The sequence below is a fragment of the Muntiacus reevesi genome, chromosome 4 (genome assembly GCF_963930625.1).
Source record: "Muntiacus reevesi chromosome 4, mMunRee1.1, whole genome shotgun sequence".
Classification (NCBI taxonomy): Eukaryota; Metazoa; Chordata; class Mammalia; order Artiodactyla; family Cervidae; genus Muntiacus; species Muntiacus reevesi.
This window is the reverse complement of record NC_089252.1, coordinates 112394564-112421248: the sequence shown is the minus strand read 5'-3', so window position 1 is coordinate 112421248 and position 26685 is coordinate 112394564. Positions and strand designations below refer to the sequence as shown.

General features: G+C 54.9%; 1 protein-coding gene across 3 annotated transcripts in view; it reads left to right on the top strand.

Moving 5' to 3' along the window:
• ATP2B2 (ATPase plasma membrane Ca2+ transporting 2) overlaps window positions 1-26685 on the top strand; it is a 365210-nt gene that overhangs the window by 209697 nt on the left and 128828 nt on the right. Inside the window, exon 1 of one of the 3 annotated variants that reach the window (XM_065933891.1) lies at window positions 17989-18088. The exons of the other annotated variants lie outside the window; for them this stretch is intronic. The gene's annotated coding sequence lies outside the window, so the exon portion shown is untranslated. Of the gene's footprint in view, window positions 1-17988; window positions 18089-26685 lie in introns of those variants that run through there. 3 annotated transcript variants of the gene reach the window in all.

Here is a 26685-nt window from a genome sequence, read left to right as displayed (position 1 = left end):
GGCCAGTGGCCTCCAGCCCCTGAGTGCTCGGCCTCGCGGGGACACCGGCCACTGCAGACCAGTCAGGGTGCTCACAGCCTGGCGAGGGGGCAGCCTCGGGGATGCGGTGCCTGGGGAAGGCGGCCGCTCGCCGGTGCTGTCAGGGAGCAGCCCCAGGAGGGCCCCACACGGCTGGCCGGCCGCAGCCGAGCGGAAGGGTGGACGAGAGCCAGCCAGCTGGAAGGAAGGTAGGAGGTGGGGAGGGCGCCCCAGGCAAAGGCACAGTCTGAGCCGGTGGAGACGCCAACTGCAGCCAGAGCAGAAGGCGGCGGGCGGGGTGGGGAGCACAAGAGGTGCCAGGGCCAGGCTGAGGGCAGGTGTGAAGCTGGGGAGGGGTGTGGCCAGATGGGCCCCTTGGGGAAATTCCATGGCCCTCGTGAGGATGACGGGTTGCAGAGAGGAGGCTGGAGGCCGGACAGGCGTTTGGGTGAATCAGGGGCAGGTTCTGGGGAGAGGAGGCAGGGCGAGCTGACAAGGCTTGGGGGCTTCAGGGGGCAGCAAATGGGAGGTCACACTGGGTCCCCGCCGACAACGGGTCACTGGAGCCCTTTGGAAAGGGACAGAGTTGGTGAGAGGGCAAGCAGGTCAGGGAGAACCTGTGGATCTGTTTAGTGAGAGCTGAGAGAGTTGGTTACGAACAAAGACAATCATCAGATTATGATCACTGATGAACAGAATGTGAAAGTCCTTCATAAAGCGCAAGTCACCACCCATACATAAAGGTCGGCATTCCTTCAGTCCGCAAACACCATGCGGGATGCGCTGTGTGCCGGGCACTGCAGAGGCCACATTGGGAAAAAACGGATGCATTCACTGCCTTGAGGGGGCAGAGATAGACGGTAAACAAAGATGCAAGTGGGTGGCGTGTCGGGGAGTGATCCATGGACGGAGAGAAATAAGGCAAAGAGAGGAAGATGAAGAGGGTGGTTTCAAGCATGGGGCCAGGGAAGGCCTCCCTGAGAAGGTGGCGTTTGGGCAGACACCTGAGGGAGCTCTGTGGTTGTCTGGGGAAGCAGGAGTAGCCAGTGCAAAGGCCCTGAGGTGGGTGCATGCTCAGTGGATTCAGAGACAGCGAGGAAGCAGGTGGGGTGGAGGGGAGTGAGCGAGGGGCAGTGGGGGATGTGGTTGGAGAGGTAATGGGTGGAGGAGGGGTACAGATCACGTAGGGCCTTGTGGGCCATTCAGGGACTTTAGGTTTTCCTCGGAGAGTGGCAGGAACCACAGGAAGGTTCTGAATACAAGAGGACTTGATTCATCTCTGACCGTGTGTTTAGAACAGGCTGGGGTGGAGTGGGGGGATGAGAGGCAGGGAGATCAGGGAGGAGGTCTTCGCAGTGAGCACTCTGCGAGAAGACAGTGGCTCAGCCCAGTGTAGAGACCGTGGCAGTGATGAGACATGGTCAGATTTGTGTCTTAAAGGCAGAGCAGATAGGATCTGCAGATCGATGTTTGGTGCAATAGGTTTATTAAAGAGTTGAAGATCTAGGTTAACCCCAGCACTTAGCACGCTGTCTAGAACCTGGGACCCACTTAGTCAATGTTGTGTGAAAGGATGGATGGGTGCGTGGACATCTGGGTGGAGGAATGGAGAGAGGGAGGAAAGAATACAGGTCGGCGGGTGGATAGGTGGAAGGACAGAGGGATGGATGGATGGACAGTCAGGCAGATGGGTAGATGGGCAGCTAGAGGGGAAGGATGGATGCATGCATGCATGCAAGCAGGGGGAGAGGAAAGGAGACAGGCCTCGAATGCCAGGCTACGAAATCCAAACTTTCTCAGAGGCAGTGGGAGCCACTGCAGGTTCTTGAGCAGGGGCATGATGGAACATGAGGACTGTTGGAGGCACTCTTAGAAGGCGGCACTGGGCAGTGTCTGGCATCTTGTCCCAAGCTGGTAACCTCTGTGGACACTGATTTATCAGTCCTTTCTGTCTCCTGCTGTCCAGTCCTCTGTCCTAATTCATTTATACTTACAAGTGTTCTCTGAGCATTTGCTCCATGAGGGCACTGGGGGCCTGGTGTGAGTGAACTGGACACGGTCTCTGCCCACAGGACACATTCTCACCCTGCACGGGGTGGGGAGGGAGTGTCTCAGAACCAGAGAGAAGATGCAGTTACTCTTGGGGCTCAGTGGCCCCCAACTTCATGCTGAGAAGGAAGGGGCTGCTCTCTGCTCTTTCCAGAGACCTGGACTTCCTGTAACCTCAGTGGGGACCCTCCAGGAAGCCAGGCAAGACCTTAGCATCCTCCTTCCAGCTCAGAGTTTTCTTGTTTGAAAGTTGCGTTCTTTGGTTTCATCTGGATATTTACATGGGGTTGGGGGATTGTGTCTGACTGAGACCGCATGGACTGCAGCACGCCAGGGGGGTGTGTTGTGACTGAATGATACACGTGCACTTGCCTGGGAGGAAAGGCTATGCTGGGAATGAGTAAAAGGAAAGGGACCAGCATGCGTGTAATGCCCACGGTGTTTCATGCTCATTACATATTCATTCACTTAACAAGTATTTCTTGAACTTTTGCTCCATGCCAGGCACTGTTTTGAGGCAGTGGGAATATAGTGGTGAACAACACAGGGCAGGTCTCACTAATAAATAAACAATTCCAGACAGTGGTGAGTGTTACCACTGTAAGAAAATTAACAGGGCAGTTGAGGGGGCCACGTGGGCAGCTTGAGTAGGATGGTCAGGGAGACCTTCACTGAGGAGGTGACATTTGAGATGATAAATACCTGGCTGTACCACCATCTGGGGGAGGAGTAATCCCAACAAAGGAGCCAGCACATCCAAAGGCCCTGAGGCAGGAAGGAGCGAGGCAGGTTCAGAGACTGAGGCCAGGTGGCTGCGGTAGAGTGTTCAGAGGGCGGAGAGGTGGATGAGGCAGAAGAAAAAGTAAGGGACCGGATTGTAGGGGCTTTATAGGTCATGGAATGAAGTTTGGATTTGATCCTTGCCCTGAAAGCAAAGAGGAACTAAAGAGCCTCTTGATGATGGTGAAAGAGGAGGGTGAAAAACATGGCTTAAAACTCAACATTCGAAAAACTAAGATCATGGCACCTGGTCTCATCACTCCATGGCAAATAGGGAAACAGTGGAAACAGTGAGAGGCTTTATTTTCTTGGGCTCCAAAATCCCTGCAGGTGGTGACTGTAGCCATGAAATTAAAAGATGCTTGCTCCTTGGAAGAAAAGCTATGATCAACCTAGACAGCATGTTAAAAAGCAGAGACATTACTTTGCTGACAAAGGTCCTTATAGTCAGAGCTATGATTTTTCCATTAGTCATGTATGGATGTGAGAGTTGGACCATAAAGAAAGCTGAGTGCCAAAGAATGGATGCTTTTGAACTGTGGGGCTAGAGAAGACTCTTGAGAGTCCTTTGGAGAGCAAGGAGCTCAAACCAGTCAGTCCCAAAGAAAGTCAGTCCCAAATATTCATTGGAAGGACTGATGCTGAAGCTACAATACTTTGGCCATGTGATGCAAAGAGCGAGCTCATTGGAAAAGACCCTGAGAATGGGAAAGATTGAGGGCAGAAGAAAAGGGTAGCAGAGGATGAGATGGTTGGATGGCGTCACCGACTCAATGGACATGAGTCTGAGCAAGCTCCAGGAGACGGTGAAGGACAGGGAAGCCTGGCATGCTGCAGTCCATGAAGTCACAAACAGTCGGACACAACTTAGGGACTGAACGACAGCTGAAGGGTCTTAAGCAGGGGTGAGACACACATAACAGTCCCCTTTGGCTGCCGTATGGGAAGAGGTTCTCATTCGATTCAACCCTTGCAACAGTTCTGAGCAGTTGTTGAGGAAATTCCCATGAGATGCACAGCTAGTAAGTGACAGAGCAGGTTTCAAACCCACATCTGCATGACCAAGTCCCACATGTGATCAGCGGGCACCCACAGAAGGGCCCTGATGGGGAAATGGTGGGACGCAGGTGGGGTTGCAGAGTGCTCATGTGGGCCCTGCCCTGTGCACCTTTGCACCCCCCCCCCCCCATCTCACTCGCCACCTCTCAGCCCCATTTCCAGAGCCAGAAGCTTCTGCAAAGGCCTTCCCCTGCCATTTGCACACAGCACCCTTGCAGACTGACCTCCCAGCTCCCAGGCTCTGAGAGCTGATCCTGAGCTAAGGGACTGGACCAGGAGCCAGGGAAGCAAGCAGGCCAAGACAGGGATCCCACAGCCCGGCCTCTGTGACCCTGTGGAGTGGGCAGTGGGTGTGGGCAAGCCTCCTCTCCCCAATCCCACTCCACCCGCATCCCTATCCACCCCTGGAGAAAATGTGGAGACAGGCAGAGTAAATTCAGTTTCTTTGATGTCATTGCAAGGGCCTGCTTTAGACACGAGGAGACGAGCTGGAAGCAAAGGGGCTGGAGGCAGGAGGGGAGCCTGTTGAGGGTTCACCCAGCCAGGAGGCGGCTGTGCTTGGTGTGCCCAGCTCGCCCTGAGCTGCCGCCGGGAAGGGGGCACAAAACCATTGCTTGCCTCCTCTCTTAAGCCCCCTGTCTCCCCACCGCTCCCCGCATGCACCCTCATCAGCACACGGCTCAGGGTAAAGGCCCTGGCCGCGTCACCCACCAGCCGGGTGGCCTTGCCACTCTGAGCCTAGTTTCAGCAGCTGTGAAATGAGCTGGTAAGCCTTTCCAGGCAGGACTTTAGTGAAGGAGCTGCACAAAGCCCTAACCTCACAGCCTGGCATGGAAGCAGACCCGTGGACTGCAGCCCGCCAGGCTCCTCTGTCCGTGGGATTCTCCAGGCAAGAATATTGGACTGGGGAGCCATCTCCTCCTCCAGGGGATCTTCCCGACCCAGGGATCAAACCTGCGTCTCCTGGATCTCCTGCACTGGCAGGCGGGTTCTTTACCGCTACCGCCACCTGGGAAGCCCAGCACATACTAAGCGCTCAGTTTAAAAAACAGACAGCACTTCTATGATGGCAGGGATGACAGTGGCCAGCCGGCCTCCTAACACCTCCGTCCTCTCACCTCACCGCCCCACCGCCTTGTCTAACTGGGTCCTGACCCAGGTACTTTCACAGAGCGGGTCCACCCGGGTCAGGTCTGCCTAGGATCCACTCCAGGCCAGCCTCTGGGCCCAGCGCTGCTAGCTCATTCTCATTCCCACCCTCAGGATGACAGTGGAAGGGCCGGGGCCGCACCCCCACTTCATGGCTGAGGAAATAGACTCTGAGCTGTCAAGGTGTCTGCCTAGGAGGGCAGAAACCCAGGTCTGCTCAGGAAGTCGCCACTGTCCCTAACCTGCGGGGCTTCTTCCTAGGCTGTTGGCGGAAGCCGTGGCCCCCGATGGGCCTTGACGTGTAAGGGGGTTTCCTGAATTGGAAGGAGAGGTTGCAGGAAGGGGGAGGGAGAGGTGATCCTCTGGGTCATTGCCCCCTCTTCTACCGTACATAGCAGGGAGTTGGGGCCCTGGGGTCTCTGCAGGACAGGCTGAGGGCCTGGTCAGCCCAGCAGGGGAGTGAGGGCAGAGCGGGGAGTGGAGCACCTGGGGATGGCGGGCAGGAACCACCAAGGCAGCAGCGGGTAGCGGCTGCAGTGGGTGGGTGTGTAGAGCTCAGAATGCCCACTGAGACCCCCAGGGATGGATGTGGGCGGGCGGGGCGTCCCCAGGTTCCTCACCTTTGTCCAGACCCCCCTGTCTGTCGCTTCCTTTCACAGAAGGCAGCTGGGCGAACCGCGTGCCCATGGGAGAGGCAGAGAGTAGCTGGGCGGTGAGGAGGCTGCCATCTCACCCACGAGCTCCCACCCTCCAGGAACTATGGGTCCTTTTTCTCCCTCTGGGCCCTTTAGATTGCTCAAGAGTTCCCATGGGTTCAGTCTCTCTGCTCCCTTCCTGGCCTCAGAACTCAGGAGACCCAGTGTCGGAGCCAGCCACACATCATGATGTGTTTCAGACCTTAAAGAGCTGCCCACCCGCTGCCTGCTTTCCCGGGGAGGAACTGGGCTCAGAGAGGCCTAGTCACCGCTTGAGGTCACACAGAACATGGGTGGCAGGGGAAACGGACTCCAGGCTTGTGACTGGCTCCCGGGGGAGTAACGGCTTTGTTCTTCCACACATCCCTCCAAGAGAGGAAAAGCTCCCCATTTTTCCTTGAGTCCTGGGCCTCCGATGCCCAGCTCCACGCCGGGGGGCTGATGCCCACACGCTGGCCCGGGGCCCTACCCGTGGGCGGCTCCAGCATCTGCCAGGACTGCAGCGGGCCCAGTCCAGCCATTTGGGTTTGGGAGTTTTTTCAGGAGAGGTGTTTGGAGAGTGGCCAGCAGGTCTTTTCCACCGCCGTGGAAATTTCCAACGATGGAATTATGAGAACCTCCCATGGCCCTTCTCCCGCCCCACTTTGTTATGAAAAAACAACTCCTTGGCGGCCAGGCAGGGGGAGAGCAGATTAGATCCCAGGAAGAAGAACTCCCCAGCGAGAGACTCCCAAGTAGATCACTGGGAGGACCCAGGGGATGGTGGTTCGATGTCCGGGCAGCCTCTCCGGAAGGGGTTTCCAGCTGTTCTGGGCCGGGAGCCAGGACAGCGCAGCAGCTCAGGGCATCCTTCTTTGTGTGCTGGGGTTGGTGTCGACATCACCGTCAGTCAGTGAGCGCTGATCGGTGGTGAGACAGGCGCACAGGTGGGTGGGTAGAGCGGAAGGAAAGGAGGGAGACAAGCAATTCAGTCGGATAGGCTTCACCAGGAAACATCCGGGCCACGGGGCCTTGGTCAATCCCTTCACTCCTGTGCTGTCCGACTTCCAAACCATGGACACGATTGTACCTACCACTCCTGGAGAACTGGATCATACCAACCCACTCCAGTGCTCTTGCCTGGAGGAGTCCACGGACAGAGGAGTCTGGCGGGCGACAGTCCATGGGGTCACGAAGAGTCACACATAACTAAGCGACTAAATAGCAGACATACCTACCGTGCAAAGTTGCAATGATAACTAGCGTGTGGGAAATGCCTGGCTCTGTGAACAGCAGAGCCTCAGATCATCTCCATCATAGAATAGATAGATAGTGAGTGAGCTTGGGAGACAGCCCTGACTATCTCTCTGAGCTGTGTCGCCTGGGGCAAGTGACTTCGCCCCTCTGGGCCTCCGTTTCTTCATCCACGAAATGGAGATGAGAAAGAGAACCTGTTACCAGGGTTGCCTGTGGGGATCAGATGAGAGTTTCACTGGCCTGGGGAAAAGCATTGCCCCCCCCCGCCAGTGTTGTTGCCCTGATTCTGATGGCCCGCTGGGGGGCAGGGAGAGCAGCGAGTCTGCGATGGCAGAGGGGCCTTTCTGTTGACTATGTGGGAAGGATGCTTCAGGCCCCGGTGGGTGAGCAGAAGTCACAGGGCTGAGAACCACCTGCAAAGGCAGCTGTGATTGACAGGAGGACCCGGAGCCGGGGGGGGCTCTGGACCAGAAGTGCCTGGGGACGCACAGGTCAGGGCAGCCGTCACCACACGCTGGGTTCTGGTCTCAGCGCAGCTCAACTCCAGCCCCTGCATTGCCCCCGTCTCCTTCCTCTCACCACCAGCCTGGCCGAGAGCAGGTTGCCCTTGGGTTAGTTCTGACCCCCCTGGGTAGGGTGAGGTGAGGGGTTGAGCCGCTCTGGGCCCAGACACGACTGTTTGGGCAACAGGGGCTGAGGGTCAGCTGGCATCAGCAGAGCAGGCTGTGACTGGGATGCGCACAGCAGGACAGTGAAGGGCTTGGCTTCCAGGTGGACTCCAGTCCTGCTTCCCCAGCTGTGTGGCCTGGGCAAGCTGCCCAAGCCTCAGGCTCCTCGTCCGTAAAACGGGGGTTAATAGAGCCCACCTACCAGGCTGGTCATGAGGATGAAACGAAACAGTGCCCATAAATGCAGCGTGGCACCGCCTGGCCCAGGGCTGGCATCCATTTACCCACTCAACTGTGTCCTGATTATCTACTGTGTGCCAGCCCTGGTCTGAGAAGAGGGGTTTTATAGGAAACCAACTGAGCAGTCGAGGGTGATCAAATTGTCCAGGACATTCTGACCTTAGAAATAGAAGTCCTGCATCTGAGAAACCAACGCCCCCCTCCCCCATTCTCAAACTAAGCAGGACAGTGGGACATCGTAACACAGTCCCCGCCCTAGTGGGGTTTAAAGCTTAGTGGAGGGAGATGGACAGTAAGTAAACACATACTGTTCATGGTGGTTGAAGCAGTTATTTTTTTTAAATAACCCAGAGTAAGGGAGTAGGGGGCGATGATCAGTGTAGGGGGTGTTGATGGGGTGGGCAGGGCAGGCCTCTCTAAGGAGGTGACATTTGAGCAGGGACCTGGGGGGTGAGACGTGTGGATGAACAGGGAACTACATGGGGAAAAGCTCTGAGGTGAGAGAGTGCTGGCATGGCGGAGGAACAAAAGAGGAGATGGGGCGTGGGGTGAGGAAGGGCTGGCCAGTCAAATTAAGTGGGGCTCCTTTCAGAAGCAAGTAGTATAAATGTCAGCTCAAGTTAACTTAAGAAAAAAAAAAGACATGTTGACTTCAGGTATGACTGTATCCTGGTGCTCAAACGACTTTTCTCATTCGTCATCTCTGCTTTGCATCTGTGTTATTGTCATTCTCAAGAAGGTCGCAGCAGCCCCAGCTAGATGACCTATGTGTCTGTAACTGCAAAAAAAAAAAAAAGATGCTCTGCTATAAGGTCCAGCATGGCAGATGGGAGCAGGCTGGGCGGAGATCATGAGAGAGAAATATGTGGGAGGAGAAGGGAGCCATCTGCAGACAGAGCACCTGGGTCCAGCCTTGTAGAGTCTGGACTTTGGACTTCATTCTGAGTGTACTGGGAGCCATAGAAGGTTTTAAACAGGGAAGTGACCTGATCCAGTTTATGTTTTAGGAATTGTCAGTCTTGTTGTGGTGTGGTGATAGAATTGTCGGAGCAAGGGATTAGCAGGGAAATCGATGAGGAGGCTATTGTGGTCATCCAGGTGGGCCTTCGTGATGGATGTAGAGGTAGAGGGAAGGAGATGGACCGGGAGTTGGGGAGGGGAGCACTTGGGAGAAAGCCTGGACAAGCCTGGGGTAGAGATGGGAGTAGGGTCCCTGGGAGAGACTTGCAAGAGTCTCAGGCCTAAAGGGACTGGGGTGTGGGAGGGAGCCCTGTGTCAGGGACAGGCCGGCAGGCAGCCCCTAGAGGTAGGGCCTGTTTCCCCAGATGGCACGAGCCCCCTGAGCAGGAGGAGGCCCAGTTAGGGGCCCACTGAGCCTGGAGCCCGGAGCCCCCTTCCTCAGCTTGAGGAAAGGAGAGCTGAGGGGCCAGGCAGCCCACCCAGCAGACAGCAGGAGGCCCAGGATTGAGGAAGCCCCTAATTCAGCCATGGCCCTTCATTGCCCCTTCTTTCACTGCTGGGTCCATGGCAGGACGTATCCCCTGTGGGCAACGTCAGGGTCCTGGGTAGGCCCCAGAGCTTCTCAGGACCTGGCCTGGCCTGGCCTCTTCTTGGTGCCTAAGGGCAGTTCAGGAGGCCTGCCCTGCCTACCAGGGAGACTTACTCAAGTCCCATGCAAGGGAGAGTTGCCCAGCATCTAGGCTTGTAGTGGGCAGTGGGCCCACCCACCTCTGACTCACCAGGCTAGAGTGAGTCTCATGCCATTTCCAAAGTTTCAATAGCAACAAAAAAACAAATGTTCAAGCAAATGAGTCATGAGCATTTTTTCTAAGGTTTCTGCTCTTACTGGGCTTCAGGTATGGCTAGATCAAAGTGTATCTGAGTTAAGCCTCCCAGGCATATACCTGGGGGCAGTTTCCAAAGACTGCATGCTTCAAAAGGGACTTGGGGCTCCATGTATCATTCCAGGGATGTGTCCATGCCCAAATCTGGCAACTAATGAAGAGACTAAGGCGCAGAGAACCGAGGAGAGTGGCTGGGTCTGGGAGCATGGCTGCGCTCAGGTCATCTATGGAGCTCTTGTTTGGGGCTCAGCGCTTTCACATACGTCATCTCTTCTAATATGACAGTCTTAGAAGGGAATGTTGTAATCCCCACTCTATGGATGACGAAACTGAGGCTGAGAAAGGGCCTGCATGTGTTTGTCATGCATAATAAGTTCAAAGGGAGTGCTCCCCACTGCCCTCCAGAAATGATGAGTATCATAGCTTCCCATAGAAAGAATCTTATAAAGCAAGGCAATCAATCTTTTGGAATTGAAATTTTGGAATTTTGGAATTTTCACTCCAGTCAATCTTTTCATCCACCCTCCCTCCCTCCCTCCCTCCCTTCCTTCTTTCTTTCCTTTATTCCTAAATGATTCACAGATGATCTACTACGTACTCACAGTGTGCAGGGCTTAGGAATGTGTAACAGTGATTAAAAAACAGACACGGGCCCTGCTCTCAGTGATCTAGTGTCGAACATTAATCCAGTAGTCACACGAATACATATAAAACACAACCAGAGCACGTGGTAGGTGAGTCCGGGAAGGGCCCCACGAGGAGGTGGGATTGAGCAGAGTGTAGGAGGATGAGTATGCGTTTGCCCGTCGCTCCTGGGGTGGGAACAGCATTAGCATTCAGGCAAGGGAACAGAACAGACAAAGGCATGGTGGGAAGAGCGAGCGGCGTGGCCGCAGCAGAGACAGTGAGAGAATGGGGTGTTGGGTGGGGCTGGTGGACCCGGGGTGGGCCACCTGGGGCTTCGAAGATCACAGTGAGGACTTCTGTCTTTATCCTAAGAACAAGATGAGGAGGATGTGGTATAAACAGAATTGCTTTTCCAAGTGGAAGGAGAGAGGCTCCTGCAGTCACGCAGACAAGAGGTGAGAGGGACTTAGAGCATGGGCTGTGGAGGCGCAGTGCGGTGAGTAGCTTCAGGGAAATGTGCATGCTAGTTTGCTTCAGCTGTGTCCGGCTCTTTGCGACCCCATGGACCGTAGGCCCCCAAGCTCCTCTGTCCAGGGGATTCTCCAGGCAAGAATACCGGAAGGGCAAAACTGATAGGACTTGGATGATAGAGAGGAAAGTGACAGGGTGACTCTTGCGTTCTGAGCTGCCCACCTGGAGAGAAGATGAGGCCTTTCCTGGGGACAGTGAATCCTGGGGAGAATGAGATGGGGGTGGAGAAGTTTAAGGCTTGGATTTCAGATAGGAACTCCTGTCTCACAGCAAGCACACACGGAACTGAAGGAGAAGAAAGCAGAGTGGTAGGGGAGGTTTTTGGCAATTATTTCTTAGTTCCAAAACAAAAGGATAAGCAACAAAAGGAAAAACTGGTTAAACTGGACTTCACCAAACTCACAAAGTTTTATGCAGTAAAGGATACTATCAACAGAGTGAAAAGATGATCCATGGAATAAGAGAAGATACCTGCAAATGGTATCTGTGATATTAAGAACTCCTGCAACTCAACCAAAAAAAAAAAAAAAAAGCCAAACAACCCAAATTCAAAATGAGCAAAGGACTTGAATAGACATTTCTCCAAAGATGATATGCAAATGGCCAATAGACACATGAGAAGATACTCAACATCACTAATCATTAGGGAAACGCAAATCAAAACCACCGTGAGATTTCACTTCTCACCCATTAGGATGGCTCTTAAAAATAAAACAGAAAATTGGCAAGGATGTAGAGAAATTGGGACCCTTCTGCACTGTTAATGGAAATGCGAAGTTGTATAACTGCTATAAGCAACTCAAAAAGTTAAACATAGAGTAACCATACAGTCCAGCAGTTCTGCTCCTGGATATATACCCCAAAGAACTGAAAACTGATATTTTCACATCCATGTCCATAGCAGCATTATTCACAATGGCCAAAAGGGGGAAGCTGCCCAAATTTCCACCAACAGAAGAAAGGATAAACAAAATATTGTTTATACATATGATGGAATATTATTCAGCCTTAAAAAGGAAGGAAAGTCTGACACATGCTAGAACATGGATGAACCTTGAAGACATCGTGCCAAGTGGAATACAGCACAAAAGGATGAATACCGTGCGATTCCACATACATGAGGTCCCTACCATAGTCAAAAATCGTATACAGAAAGTTGAATGGTGGGGCCAGGAGCTGGTGGGGAGGAGGGGATGGGGGGACAGTGTTTGAGGGGACAGAGTTGCAGTTGGGGAAGATGAAAAAGTTCCAGAGACGGATGGTGGTGATGGTTGTACAACAGTGTGAATGTACTTAATGCTACTGACCTGTACACTTCAAAATGGTTAAAATGGAAAATTTTGTATCACGTAGATTTAACTGCAATAGGAGGAGAAGTAGATGAGAAACGTTGAGACGGAACATAGATCTGAAGGTAAAAGCTGCAACTCTAAAACCTCTAGAAGTCACAGGAGAACATCTTCACCTTGCAATAAGAAATGATTTTCAGGAAAGACACAGGAAAGTGTTTATCATAAGGGAAGAAACTGACAGGTTGGACTTGAGATGGGTTGAGTGTGAGGTGTGGGGACATCGGGGTAGCGGGACCAGGTACGAAGCTGGTTGTTGTTCTTAATGAGACCTGGGCGGGAGGAACCACACATGAGACCCCCGCAGTCAGCTGATATTTCCAGCTACAGTCTGCCCTTGGGGGCCCCAGTGGGGTCACCCACTTTATGACCCGCCAGTCTAGAATAAGTGTCTTTGGGTCACTTCTGGAATGGGTCTAGCTGTGGATGTCCAAGCAGATGAACCCCTGAGTATTTTCTCAAGGTATCTTCTCTGAGTGCCGTCTCACTGGGCTGTGGCTTATACCATCCGTCTGCTTCTCTGGCCAGATTTGGGGTGCATCTGTGACAAGAGCTCTCTGCACTGCACTGCTGCCTTCACGCCCATCCCTGGGGCTAATGGAGGAGTCAGATGAAATCTCATTTCCTCTGATCCTAGAGGCTGATCAATTAAGGTGACAGGAACTCACTGATCTGGAAGAATTAGGTTTGCATCTTACTTGGGTAAGACCGGTATCTGAGCTCTTTCTGCTCAATCCACACTGGCGTGATTCTCAAGTAGCCTTGCCTTGCTGAGGGCCCCCAAACCTGGGGTCCCAGCCTCAAACCTTGCTCTCTCTAACCATGCCCAGGCCCCTGGATTTCCTGGCTCTGCCATCTTGTTACTCTTCCTACATGGCATTCATTGGCAAAGCAGGTGGTTGGCTTGGTCCCACCACATAGTGATTCCAGTTGGGTCTTTGTGGGACAGAAGGGTCAGGGACTGCTTTCGAGAAGTTGGTGAAAGCCACAGGCTTCCTCTTCAGAAAAAAAAAAAGTAAATCTACACAGATCTTTACAAAGGACCTTTACATGGACCTCAGCTAAAGACAGCCTGATTGGGGCTCCCTGCAAGGGTGCCAAGGCTACTCAAATGCTTTTCTGCTTTGCCCTCTGGTTTTCTTCAGGGGGAGACATAATTTATGCAGTTTTGCAGATGGAGAAACTGAGATTCAGTAACCCTAACTGCTTGCCTGGTCCTAGAAGGAGTAACCAGGCTTGTGAGATGGGAATTCCCAAACTATTTCTCCTCCTGTGTGGTTGAGAGTTCCTACCCCACCCTCTCACCCCCAGCTTCTCTGAGCAGGAAGGAGAGGTATGAAGTAGTTGGTGGTGGGCGGCTTGACCCCCAGAGGGTGGAGCTTTCGCCTGAATCACCTTTGAGTCCCCAGCATCCAACTCGCGGCCCCAGAATCTACCAACTGAATGACAAGTAAGAGAATGCATGGGGCATTGTAGAGGGAGGGACCTTTGGCCTTGGAGACAGAGATGCTCCTAGTCATCAGCGCTGTCCATCCTAGCTCTGTGGTCTGGGCCTCTCTCAGCCTCAGTTTCCCTGTCTGTAAAATGGGAATGTCGACACTCCTCTGACAGCTGTTGGGAAGATGAAGGAGACAGTTGCGGGACAGGGACTCTGCTCGATGTGTCACAGATGTTGTCACACATCACCTCCCCCAAAGCCTGGGCACACACATGGAAATGTTCCCATCTTGCAGATGAAGAAACTGAGGCTCAGAGCAAGGCAAAGATGCGCCCAAGGCCATGTGGAAGTAGCTGATCTCAAATCAGAGTCCAGGTCTGTGCCCTTGAACAAACGCATGGTGCCTGACCCCTCCTAGGTGGTCATTAAATGGCCACGGTGCCTCCCCCCGACCCTAGCCCACCAGCTAGAGGGGCCTTCTGCAAAGGTCCGTGGGTGATAACATCAGACACAGGACAGAATACAAGTGGCCTTGTAGCATGCAGGGGGATTCCCTGGCGGCTCAGCGGTAACAAATTCACCTGCAGTGCAGGAGATTCAGGAGACTCAGGTCCAATCCCTGCATCGGGAAGATCCCCTGGAGGAGGGCATGGCAGCTCCAGAATACCACTCCGGTATCTTTGCTGGAGAATCCCACAGCCAGAGGGGCCTGGCAGCTACAGTCCTCAGGGTCGCAAAGCGTCAGACTTTACGCCACAGCCCAGGAGCGTGCAGAAGCTTTGTCGTGACCCCTCCAGACCACGCCCCGCCCCCAAGGCCTCTCTGATTTCCTGCGCAGTCGAGTCTCTAGTGAAGAGCTGGGGCGGCAGTGAGGACAGTGAACTTGATTGCACCTCATTCCGATTTTGTCTTTTCACTTTTTCCCTCTGCTGCCGCGACGGCAGGTGGGAGGCCCGGCGAGTGCCCAGCGGCCGCCCCTCATTCTCACACCCACTCACCTCCTCCCCGTGCAGCTTCCTTCCTGTGAGTCTGTTCAGAGCCCCAGCCCAGGCTCAGGGTGGAAAGGATGGGACGAAGTCCACGTTCTCAGCCCCCCCCCCCCAATCTCCACTGCCGCAGCTCACATGCACCTCCTCCGACTCATGGGTGACGCGAGGATGGGTGTTTAGTGCAGGGTGGCTCTCTTGTGAGCCTCGGGCGTGGGCCCGAGGCCCCTGAGACGCGATGGACCAGCCCCCACCCCCTCCCCCAAGGGGCTCCCAGAAAGACAGTGATAATGTAGCCTGTCCAGAAGGCCATAGAAGCACAGAGGCGGGGTGGCAAAGAGGTCTGCCCGGGAGGTTAGAGGATGCTTTAGAAGAGCAAGAGTTAGAATTAGCCTTTGCCCAAAGGAGGACACTTCGGCGGGGGAGCTGCTCCGGCAAAAGCCTGGAGGTGTGAAACTTCACAAGGTGCTTCCTACGATTGGGAGGAAGGATCTGAGTGAGGGGCTGAAGGACGTGAGACCGGAGAAGTTGGCAGGACCCTTGTGTGTCAAGCTACAGGTGACAAACCTTGTCCTGAGGGCCGTAGGGACCCGCTGACGGCTTTGAGCAGGGGGTCACCCAACGGGTCAGCCAGCGGGCTGTGTGGCTCTGTCCCCCTCCCTTGGTGATCTCATCCAGCCCCATGGCTTTAAATACCATCTTTAAGCTGACGATGCCCATATTTCTATCTTCAGCCCGCGTCTCTCTTCTGCACTCCCAACTCATCATCCAACTGGCCACTTGGCACCTCTACTTGGACGTCTCACAAGCATCTCAAAGTTAACAAGTCCAAAAAGAATTCTTGATCGTGCCCACTCGCCTCCCCCCCCCAAAAAAAACCTCGCTCCTTCCCCAGCTTCCCATCCCAGTAAATGGCACCATCACCCAGCCTCCTGCCTCAGGCAGAGCCCTTATCGGCCAGGCTCCTCCGCCTCCGTCTCCCCGGCTCAGCCTCTGGGTTCTGCTTCCTATCTGCCACCTGCCCACGTGTCCTCAGCACCTCTGCCGCCCCTGCAACCGGCGCCCCATCCCTGCCCGCCTGGATGACGCAGTAGCTGCTCTTTCTTCCTGCTCTCACCCTGCCATTGTCTCCTCCAAAGGATGATGGGTTTTTAAAAAAGCAAAGGCTTGTGCTAACCTGCCACCTAAGAGTCTTCAGAAGTGTCCCTCTGCACCTGGAATAAAATCCAGCCTCTTCACCATCACTGTGAAGCTTCACACAGTCTGGCCCCTGCCCTTTTCTGAACTCGCCTCACTCACAAGTCTCAGCCATGCTTTGGGTTATTAAAAGCATGTCCCACCCCACTTCCTGCCTCAGGGTCTTTGCCTCCACGGTTCCCTCTGTCTGGCACCCGCTGGCCCCAGCTCTTTGCCTTGTCTACTTGGCAAAATAAGCTCCCCCGGCAGTTGGTCGTAATGCCGTCGTCGCTCCATAGTGCTTTTCACAACTTGTCTTTTCCTACAGAAGCCAGTTATGATGTGCCTGGCACACAGTAGGTGCGCATTAAATAAGTCTTGAGTTAGTAAATCAGAAAAGGCCAGAGCAGAAGCGGGCCTCTAAGCAGGAGGTCAGGGGAGAGAGAACCTGAAAGGATGGTTAAAGGACAAATAGAGGAAAGGAACTAGCACCCGGCGGGACGTTTAGATTCTGAGAGGCACTGGGGAGCCATGGAAGGACCCGGAGCTGAGCCCTGGGAGTGAAAGTGATCCCTGGAGTGGGGGAGGCTGTGTGCCAGGTGGCCACGTGACTGGGTTCTAAAATCAGACTGCCTGGGCTCAGACCTTGGTTCCGCGACTTCCAGACATGAAACCGCAGCAAACCCCTCAGCCTCTGTGCCTCAGTTTCTTCCTCTATAAACCAGGGCCTCTTCCTGAAGCCTCCGCAGCCGGGAGGTTCCATGGGAGGGTGTGTGTACAGTTCTTGCTCAGTAGACATGGAGCTTACAGTCTGATGGGCGAGACTGGCAGATGCACCCCGACTGTGGGTTCCTAGGATGAGCACTGGACTGGATGGACCAGCCACGGCCTGTGCAAGCAGAGAATTTAATCTGGGAGGTCAGGGAAGGCCTCCCGGCAGAAGTGACATTGGATTTGGGGGAGACAGTTTCCTTGAGAGAATATTTTTGAGTCAGCAGCCACTGGCCCGTGAACAAGGGAGGAGGAGGTGGGTTCTGGCTCCTCAGTTCCCAAAATAACCCGGATCCGAGGGCGGACAGCCCGGCAAGCCCCGGGAGCCGCTACCATGCCTCTCCTGGCTGGGTTCCGGCGACCTTGGAGCACTCCTTGCCCGGCCCTGTGCCCCCAGGTGGCCAGGAGGCTGGAGGGAGGGATGCCCATGCCAGAGACGGGGGCCCCAGGCCGAGGGGGCTGGGCCCTCTCTCCTCGATACAGGACACGGATCTGCCCCGTGAGAGCAGCCGTGTTTGCGGTTCGGCTTCTGGACCAGCCGCTCAGCCGCCGGGGCGGAGAGGACACACGCCCAGTCGTCCCTCTCCTTCCTCGCTGTGTCACCCGTCGTCCCAGTTTCTCTGTGTCTCTGCGTCAGTCCTTTTGGCTCCGTGTCCGTCTGTCCAGGTCCCTCCCTCCCTCTCCCTCTCTTCCTTCCTCCTTCTGGCCACCTCCGGGCCCCCTCCTTCCTCTCTCTCACTCCCTCTCCTTTGCTACATCTCACTTTATCTGCTTGGAAGTCCACCTCTGTTGCTCTGCCCTCCCCCACCTCCCCTCCTCCCCCGGTCCCTCCCACCCCAGCCTCTCAAGTTCCCATCTGCCTTTCAGCTTCTCTTTCTCCCCTTTCTTCCCCCTCCACCCCACCCCCTCCTCCCCTTCCAGTGGGAGGCGTCCAGGAACACGCACACACACATGCACACGCACACACACATGCACACGCGCACACACATGCACACACGCACACACATGCACACGCGCACACATGCACACGCACACACACATGCACACGCGCACACACGCACTTGCACACTTGCTCTTGAGCCCAGCACCCTCCCGCGGTCTCCCACGCTGACCAAGCCTGGTGCAGCGCATAGAGATGGGGCAGGGCTGGCCAGAGGGCTGGGTGTCGAGGCTCACAGGGGCAGTAGGGGAGGGGTCCCTGCTCTCAGAGCTGGGGGCCGGGGGTGGGGTGGTGGGGCGGAGGTTCCTGAGCTATTTCCTCCCTCTGTGCAACTGTGGGCTTCCCGGCCCTCGGTCGGCGGGTCAAGTCATTGGGCCCATTCAGCAGAATTATAAATAGCAGTGTGTGCCCAGACTGGCCCACAGAGCAGCCCCGGCCGCCACAGGGCCCCCTGGGCACCCCGTCCTCCGCCCTCCAGCCATCCCTCCGAGGCCAGGCCTGCCCCTCCCGTGCGATGCCGGCGGGTCCCCAGGTCAGTATCCCATGTGCTGTCGCCATGGCAACCCGCCTGTCTCCATCCAGCCCAGGCTCAGGTTCCTGGAGGTGGGGGGTGCAGGCCACCGAAAAAGAACCGAAGGCCACAGCTCAGTGCTGGGGCTTGCTGGCTCTCTTGGGGGCTGGGAAATGGGGACCTCTCCCCCAGAAATCTCACGCTGCTGGGGAGGGATGGGGCAGAGATGGCTGAGGCTGGGAGGCCTGGCAGCAGGGTGCTGCCAGTGAACTGAGCAAAGTGGGTCAGCCGGGGCCTTAAAGCCAGAGAGATGTGGGTTCAAATCCTGCATGTCCACCTACTACTTAGGTCACCTGGGGACCATCACTTCATCCTCTGAGTTCAGCATCCTCAGAGTTGGGTCAGGAGGAGTATTACGCCTCTCTCTCCGGGGTCTGCGGAAGAGATCAGAGACCAGCTGGAGGCGGGCCCCTCAGTCCTTCCCCATCCTCTCCTTGGTCCTCCTTAGCACCAGTGGGAGCAAAGCCTGCCGACCTCAGAGCCGCTCTGACCGGCCTCTGTCATTCACCAGCTTGCTGGTTTCCAGTAGGCCACACAGCCTCTCTGAGCCTTGTTTTGTCCATCTGCAAAATGGGCAGGGAAACAAGCATCTGCCCCTCCCTGTTGCGTTGGGGTCGAGCTGGGCTGCGGCGGGAGAAGCCACCAGCACGGCGCCAGGCCCACAGCCCGTGCCCGGCATACGGCAGCTGCATTTGCCGTCACTTTCTGAATTGTTACTTGTCTTCCAGCCTGCCTCAGTGAGATGATCCTACCTTCTTCACTAACTCACTGGTAACTTCAGGCAACTCTCTTTCCCTCCCAGGGCTCCGTCTCTCCATCCACAGAATGGCCACAGGACCACCCCGGCCCGGCCCAGGTCTGAGATTTGTGTATTTCAAGCGGCCCCACCTGGCTGGGCCATATCTATTATTATTAACTGACGCCCTCACCCGAGCCCTGTCCTCAGCCCCCGAAACCTAAGCTGCCGAGTTGCCTGGCAACCAAGGCACAAGCTGGGGAGGCTTGGGTGTCAGGGTGTCCAGCTGCAGCCCCCTCCCTGAGGGACTGGAACCCCGTCACTGTGGTCACCGTGTGGCCGGGAAGCAGGAGGACTTAGGGCCGGGACCTTGGACCAGGGCAGTCTGGGAGTGGCCTCCCATTCCCCTCATACCTGCTCAGGGCCAGTCTGTCTCAGAGCCCACTTTTCTCAGGGTAAAAGGGCCATGGGCCTCGGATATTTTTATAGGCGGGGCACGTGGTCAGACTCAGAGAGGGAGAAATCGGAGCTTCCTTGCCCTGCTAACTGATACAGTGGCTGTCACTGTCACCCTCTTCTTGGAAGCCTGCAGCCCAGGTTTGCCCAAAAGCACAGTTGATTCCCTGACCTACTCCTAGCCCCGCCCTCAGGAGGCCTGATGCTGCTTCCTGGAGCTGTGAGGGCACTTTGCACGGTCACATTTAACCAATCACATCGCCCGTCTGTGGTCCAGGCCCCCCACATGACCTCCCCTGCATCTTCATTCATTCATTCACCCACCAAACATTTTACTGAACTTGCATCCCAGCTCTACTGTGTTCTGCCCGAGGGACCGTGGGCAAGTTACTTTACCTCTCTTTGCTTCATTTTTCTTTTCTGCAAAATGGGATAATGAGAATACCTGCCTCAGAGTTATGATGGGGATCCAATGAGATGTTGTAGTTCAGTCTCTAAGTTGTGTCCAACTGTTTGCGACCTCATGGACAGCAGCATGCCAGACCTCCCTGTCCTTCACTATCTTCCACAGTTTGCTCAAACTCATGTCCATTGAGTCATTGATGCCATTCAACTGTCTTATCCTCTGTTGTCCCCTTCTCCTCCTGCCCTCAATCTTTCCCAGCATCAGGTCTATTCCAGTGAGTTGGCTCTTCACATCAGGGGACCAAAGTATTGGAACTTCCGCTTCAGCATCAGTCCTTCCAGTAAATATTCAGGGCTAATATCCCTTAGTATTGGCTGGTTTGATCTCCTTGCTGTCCAAGGAACTCACAAGAGTCTTCTCCAGCACCACAATTCAAAAGCATCAATTCTTTGGTGCTCAGCCTTCTTTACAGTCCAACTCTTACATCCGTACATGACTACTGGAAAAACCATAGCTTTGACTATACAGACCTTTGTCAGCAAACTGATGTCTCTGCTTTTTAATACACTGTCTATGTTTGTCATAGCTTTGCTTCCAAGGAGCAAGCGTTTTTTAATTTCGTGGCTGCAGTCACCGTCCGCAATGATTTTGGAGCCCAGTGAGATGATGTGTATAAAATACTTAGCACAGAGCTTGGCACATAGAAAATGCTGCATAAATGCTAATTTGTCATGATTATTTGTAAGAAATTGTGCAGGCACCGTGCCACACAGGGAGAGAACACCATCAACCTTTCTGAGAACAGGGCTGTGTCCTATTCCTCACCATCCACATCACATCCCACAGGTCCAGGCACATAGCGGACCCAGAGCAAGAGTTTGCTAAATGAGTGGAAATGAGGAATGAACTGTTTGCCCCCAAATCCCCAGCTGCTCAGGGAACTGATTGCTGAGACATCGGCTTGAAACCTCTTTTGTAATTCTGGGTACTTCTTAGAATCTGTTATGTTTGGCTGCACCATCCACAAAGTTACCAAAGTGGGTTTGCAGTCTCTCTGTAGATACTCGGTCTCTGCCCTGTGTTTGCTGGGGGGTAGGGCGGGGAGCTGCATGGCTAATCCAGGTGGACTTGAGCTGCAGCGCAGACAGCTTGCAGAGCAGTGGAACCTGAGAGCAAGCACTGCCTTGCGTTTTGCACCCTGGGGGCCTCCCCTGCCTCGCCGCCACCCCAGCACTGCGTCTCAGGGACCTGTGTCTAGGAACTTGCTTATCTTCTTGTGCCTCAGTCTCCTCATCTTTCAAATGGGCACCCTGCTTCCTCTGCCCCAGGGTCACGGACGAGACCAGGGGGGTTGTACCATGAAGAACTCCTTCCAGCAACAGTCCTGAATTATAAGATAGTGATGCTATCCATGGAAAAGGGCTGGGCTGGTGCCTCCCCAGGCCTCCCATTCGTCAGCAGAGCCACACTGGGTGGCCACCAGCCCCCTGGCCCGGGGGCGGTTTCTAACAGCAGGTGACACGGCCAGGCTGGCGGCTCCAGGATTTCACCCTTGACTTCTTCCAAACACAGGAAGGGGCTGCCATCTGCTTCCCAGCCCCTCACACTCAACCTGCCGGGTCAGCCAAAGACCCTGCCTCGCACCTGTCAGCAATGGAATGGACCAGAATCCCTCTGGGGGTTTCCTTATGGATGCTAAAGTTGGCAAAGCCTAGGGGCCTCCTCCCAGCCCACAGCCCGCAGCCCACCTGGAGGTCAGGTACTATATCCTCCCCCTTGAGGCGGGGGAACAGGGTGGCCCTGGCTTTCTCTCTCCCTGCAGAACAACACATTCCACTCCTGTGACATCCACTGGGTCCAGGTCTGGGAATCTGTTGCACACCAAGGTCAAGAGTATAGCTTTGAGAGTCAGTCCCTAGTGCAGAACCCAATGTGACCTTAGCTAGTCACCCCACCATCTGAACCTCAGTGTCCTCCTCTGTAGAGTAAAGGAAATCAGAATTCCAACCTTGGAGGCTGTTGTGGGTATGAGCAAGGTTGTGCATAGACAAAATTAAATATAAGGAGCAGCAGCCATTAATAATAAAATTAGGCTTCCTTGGTGGCTCAGTTGGTAAAGAATCCACCTGCAATGCAGGAGACCCGGGCTCAATCCCTGGGTCAGGAAGATCCCCTGGAGGAAGAAATGGCAACCCAATCCAGTATTCCTGCCTGGAGAATCCCATGGATGAGCTGTAGGCCGTGGGGTCACAAAGAGTCAGACATGACTGACACACACATGATTCTTTGCATTGCTGTTACCGCTGCTCTGATGCCATGATTACTGTGACCTCCTCCCCACCAGGGAGGTGGTCTCGTTTCCTCAAATTAGCCTTCAGGGGCCATCCTTCCTGGACGCATCCATCCTGGAGACACCATCCAGTGCCAGGTACACAGTAGGTCCTCAGTGTATGCTCTCTGCCTTTGTGTTCAAAAGCAAGCACCTGCGGGAGAAGTGGATGGGCCCAGGTCCCAGACAGTGTTGTTCTCCCTGTTTCTGAGGTCAAGCTACGGGTTTCTATGGCCTGTTAGCAAGCCTCTGTCAGACACTGACCCTCTCAGATACCCTGGGACCCGGAGGGGAATGGACGTAGTCCCCTGGTGTGAACGGTCAAGCCCGGTGGAGGGATCAACTGATCCTGCCTGGAGAGTGGGCTCAGCATAGTGTTCTCTGAGGAGGGGGCTCTCGGGTGGGGCCCTGCAAGGTGCATAGGAGCCTAGCAGCCAGAGGAGAAGCAAGTGGGAGGGAAGAGCTTGCCGTAAACCAGGACGGATTTTTCACAAGGCAGCACTGAGTTGATTTTTTTATTTTTTAAAGGAGAAAATTACCCCGCCCCCATAGATGTCCCGGTGTCCAGAGATGACTCTGGCCAACCTGAAGGCAAGCATGCCCTTGGGGGAGGGGATTCCAGAGCCCCAGAGGTCCCCCTCCCTGGGCCCGAGCCAGTGTCCAAGATTTAGCACCAGCCGGTGCACGGGGTCTCTTAGAAGCCATCTAGTCTGACTTCCTCATTTTACAGATGGAGAAACTCAGGTTCAAAGAGGTAAGACCAGTGGCACAGTTACAGCTAAGGGCAGACCTCCCAGGGCCCACCCACCATGGCTGGGGGTGACCAGCCCTGGAGGTGCGTGTTCTGTGCAGGATTCTGAGCCCCTAGGTTCCCCCCAGAGACATCACTCTCTGCCGGGCCCCCCACCACAGGCTCCTGGGTCTTTCTCGTCTTTATTCATGAAATATAAATGATCAGTGGATTCTTTGTGAACTTCAAGCTGAGAAACATTTTACGACCGCTCTTATATAAATGGCATTCTGTTGTCACTGTCTCTTTGTTCAAGGCAAGCTCTAATGGCAGAGTTCCCTGAGAGATAAAGTCACCTGGTGATGTGGGGTGGGGTTCAGAGGTTCAGGGCCACCTTGCAGTCGGCCGTGGAGGCGGTGACAAAGTCTCTGCTACAGGTTGGCCTTCTGTTCTGTTCTGCAGCCTTTGTGGGCGCCCCCTCTCGCCACCCACCCATCTCCCAAACTGGGAGGCTAAGGTAATCTCAAGGTAGCAATGAAACTCTTTGCCATGATTCATGACTCCCTAACAGCCCCCTATATCTAAAGTCTTATTTTTTTCAAAATACATACACTTCTGCACGTCCCAGCACAGCCCTCACTCAGACATGTTCAGGCGAGTTTATACAACCCTCGTGCAACCTGCCTGCGTGCTCCCCCGCCCTGACACGCACGGACACACCCCTGTCTGTGTATTCAGGATTGCACAACCATTCACACATTCTGCCCTGGCACACACGCGTGTATGCGCCCATGGTAATGAATGTCCAAAGGAGAAGAGGGAGCAGGGTTACCGTGTGTGAGTCCATTAATCGTAAAACAGACAAGCAAAAACTATTAGCCAGATTTCAGCTCAACCCAAAGAATTTAGGAATTACTAGCATTGGTGTTGTTTAGTCACTAAATCGAATCAGTCTTTTTGTGACCCCTGTGGACTGTAGCCCATTGGGCTCCTCTGCCCATAGGATTTCCCAGACAAGCATGCTGGAGTGGGTTGCCATTTCCTCCTGCAGGGAATCTTTCCTGACCCAAGGATCGAACCTGGGTCTCCGGTTGACAGGTGGAGTCTTTCCTACTGAGCCATGTGGGAAGCCCCAGGTGGAAGGAGAGAGTGAAACCCCTGTCAAGGGAGGCATGCAAGCCCAAGCAGGACTTTACACAGGTGCTATGAAGAGGCCTGAGCGTCACGGTGATTTTGACCTCTGAGGGCCCTCCTGGTCTCTGGATTCAAGTAAGCTTGGGGAATCAGGGCCTCTTCTGGCTTTCCCTCAAATTTTACAAACAGTGGCTTCCCAGGTGGCTCAGTGGTAAGGAATCCGCCTGCAAGGGAGGAGACACGGGTTTTGCAGATTTGATCCCTGGGTTGGGAAGATCCCCTGGAGAAGGAAATGGCAACCCACTCCAGTATTCTTGCCTGGGAAATCCCGTGGACAGAGGAGCCTGGCAGGCTGTAGTCCACGGGGTCACAAAGAGTGAGACATGACTGAGCTACTGAACAACCAACACCTGTGGGGAGGGGCTTCTTGGAGTGCCCCCGGAGTCCAGGGTGTGGTGGACAAGGACCGGCTCTGAGCAGGCCTGACGTCATTGGGGTCCGTGGCCACCCTCTAAAGATGCACACGCAGGAGCCCCCCCACAAACCCGGCACCCGTTTTGTGCCAGGCCTGACCCTGGAGAGGGACAGAGAGGCGGCAGCTCTGGGCTGGTCAGTCGGTTGTAATAACGAGTCTGGAGTAATGAAGGCCCTGTTTAGCAGTAGGAGGAAGGGACTGAAGTGTCTATAGAGAGACAGGGAGTGACTGAGGGGGCCTGGAGAAAGCTTCCGGGACTTGGGAGTTGTGTGCGATTTGAGCGTGGGTTCTGACTGCATCTGAGACCCCAAACGTAAACTCCCCTGCAGTACCCCCACAGAGAGCAGGCCCTAGAGGCGGTGTGACACGAGGCCTCGAATCTAGGAGACATCAGTACCTCCAGGAGTCCCTGTATCCCTCCCTTTCTGGGAGGCTTCCAGAGCCATGGGGAACCCCAGAACAGGGGGGAAGGGCAGCCATGGCTGGAGGAGGACCTTTGAAAAGCAGATTCATGGTGATGGGAGTGCTGGGCCATGCCCAGGGAAAAGGAAGTAGACAGAGCCCCTCACCCCACCTCTCCCAGGTAGCCTCATCACCGGACTTGGGAGGAGGAGGAGAGCCACTGCAAGGCTGGGAAATCAGAGGGGGGAGAGCCATGGGGGGCCATCATGAGAGGTCTGCCTATGTGGGTGCCTCCAGGGTCCAAGGATTGGGGTCTCCTGGGGCCTTGGGAGCACTTTGGGTTTTGAGGTCTTAAACTTTTCTGGCAGGACTTGAACTTCCATGAGAAGCTGGAAGGGTCAGGCTGGGGTTCAGGGCTGGCTCTTTGCCAGACATGGGGAGGAGGTATTTTCAAGGGGTCCCTTAGGCCTCCTGGCCAGCTCCTGGGATTGGAGGTGGAGTAGCACTCAGGGAAACTCCTGCACAAGCGTGAAGGTGAGCCACATCCCTGGGACACTAGAGAGGGCTGGGTCGGGGGGTGAACGCTCTGGCAGAGGCCTCGGGCCTGAACCTGGCTCTGCCGACACCTGCTCTGTGGCCTGGGGCCAGTGTCTTCCGTTCGGGGTCTCTGTTTCCTCATCTAGAAATCGCTATCCTTCCTGCTGATCGTGTGTCTGTCGCTGGCCAGGCCCTGGCCTGAACCCTGTACCCTGCATCAATTCATGTTGTCTCCTCCACCGCCCTGCAAAGTAGGGATGATTATTGTCTCCATTTTACAGATGTGGCAACTTAGGCCAGAGAGCTGCCCTGATTTACCCACGATCACTCAGGGCTGGCAGATTGAGGGTTCTCACCCAGATCTCTCTCACTGTCTTGTTGAGTGACAAGGGGCTGGGCAAAGAGTTGTTGTTCAGTCACTCCGTCGTGTCCGACTCTTTGCAACCCCATGGACTGCACCACACCAGGCTTCCCTGTCCTTCACTCTCTCCCAGAGTTTGCTCAAACTCATGCCCATTGAGTTGGTGATGCCACTCAACCATCTCATCCTCTGTCACCCCCTCTCCTCTTGCCCTCCATCTTTCCCAGCATCAAGGTGCTTGCCAGTGAGTCAGCTGTTTGGATCACGTGGCCAAAGTATTGTAGCTTCAGCTTCACCATCAGTCCTTCCAACGCATACTCAGGGTTGATTTCCTTTAGCAGTGACTGGTTGGATCTCCTTGCTTTCCAAAGGACTCTCAAGAGTCTTCTCCAGCACCACAGTCCCAAAGAATCAATTCTGTGGCTCTCAGCCTCAAACAAAGGGGTTCTGAACCTGCTAGGTTGTGAGTCCAATGAAAAGTGGTTAAAGACTCTATGAATGGAAAGAGAAGCTTCCTGGGAGTAGAAGGAAATTCCCTAGAGAAGATGGCACTAGGGATTGTGGGCATAGGGACCCAGACACGGGGTCGAAGGTGACTGGCGAAGAAGAGCCGGTGTTCCAAGTGGGAATGCCAGGCTGCACACCCCCGCCTCGCCTGCTTGCGTTCACTTCAGGGCCAGATCTCAGCAGCAGGCCCGTGGCTCTGCTCAGCTTCCGTGAGGCTGGGGTCCCCTGGGCCCGCGTCCCTGGGGAGACTGCATTCGCGTCTGTCTCTGTGCAGATGGCTGGTGAGCGCAGCTCGCGGCCCCCACCCCCACCCGCACCCCCTTCTGTCGCCGGGACCGGCTGCGCAGGGGAGCGTTATTTTTAGAAGCGGCACCATCTGTTCAAGGTGCCGGGCAGATTCTGTTTGTCTCCGCAGTGGCCGGGACAGCCATGCCGTGTCAGGGGAAGGGCTGCAGAGCCGGCCTGCCGGGTGCAGGAGCCAAAGA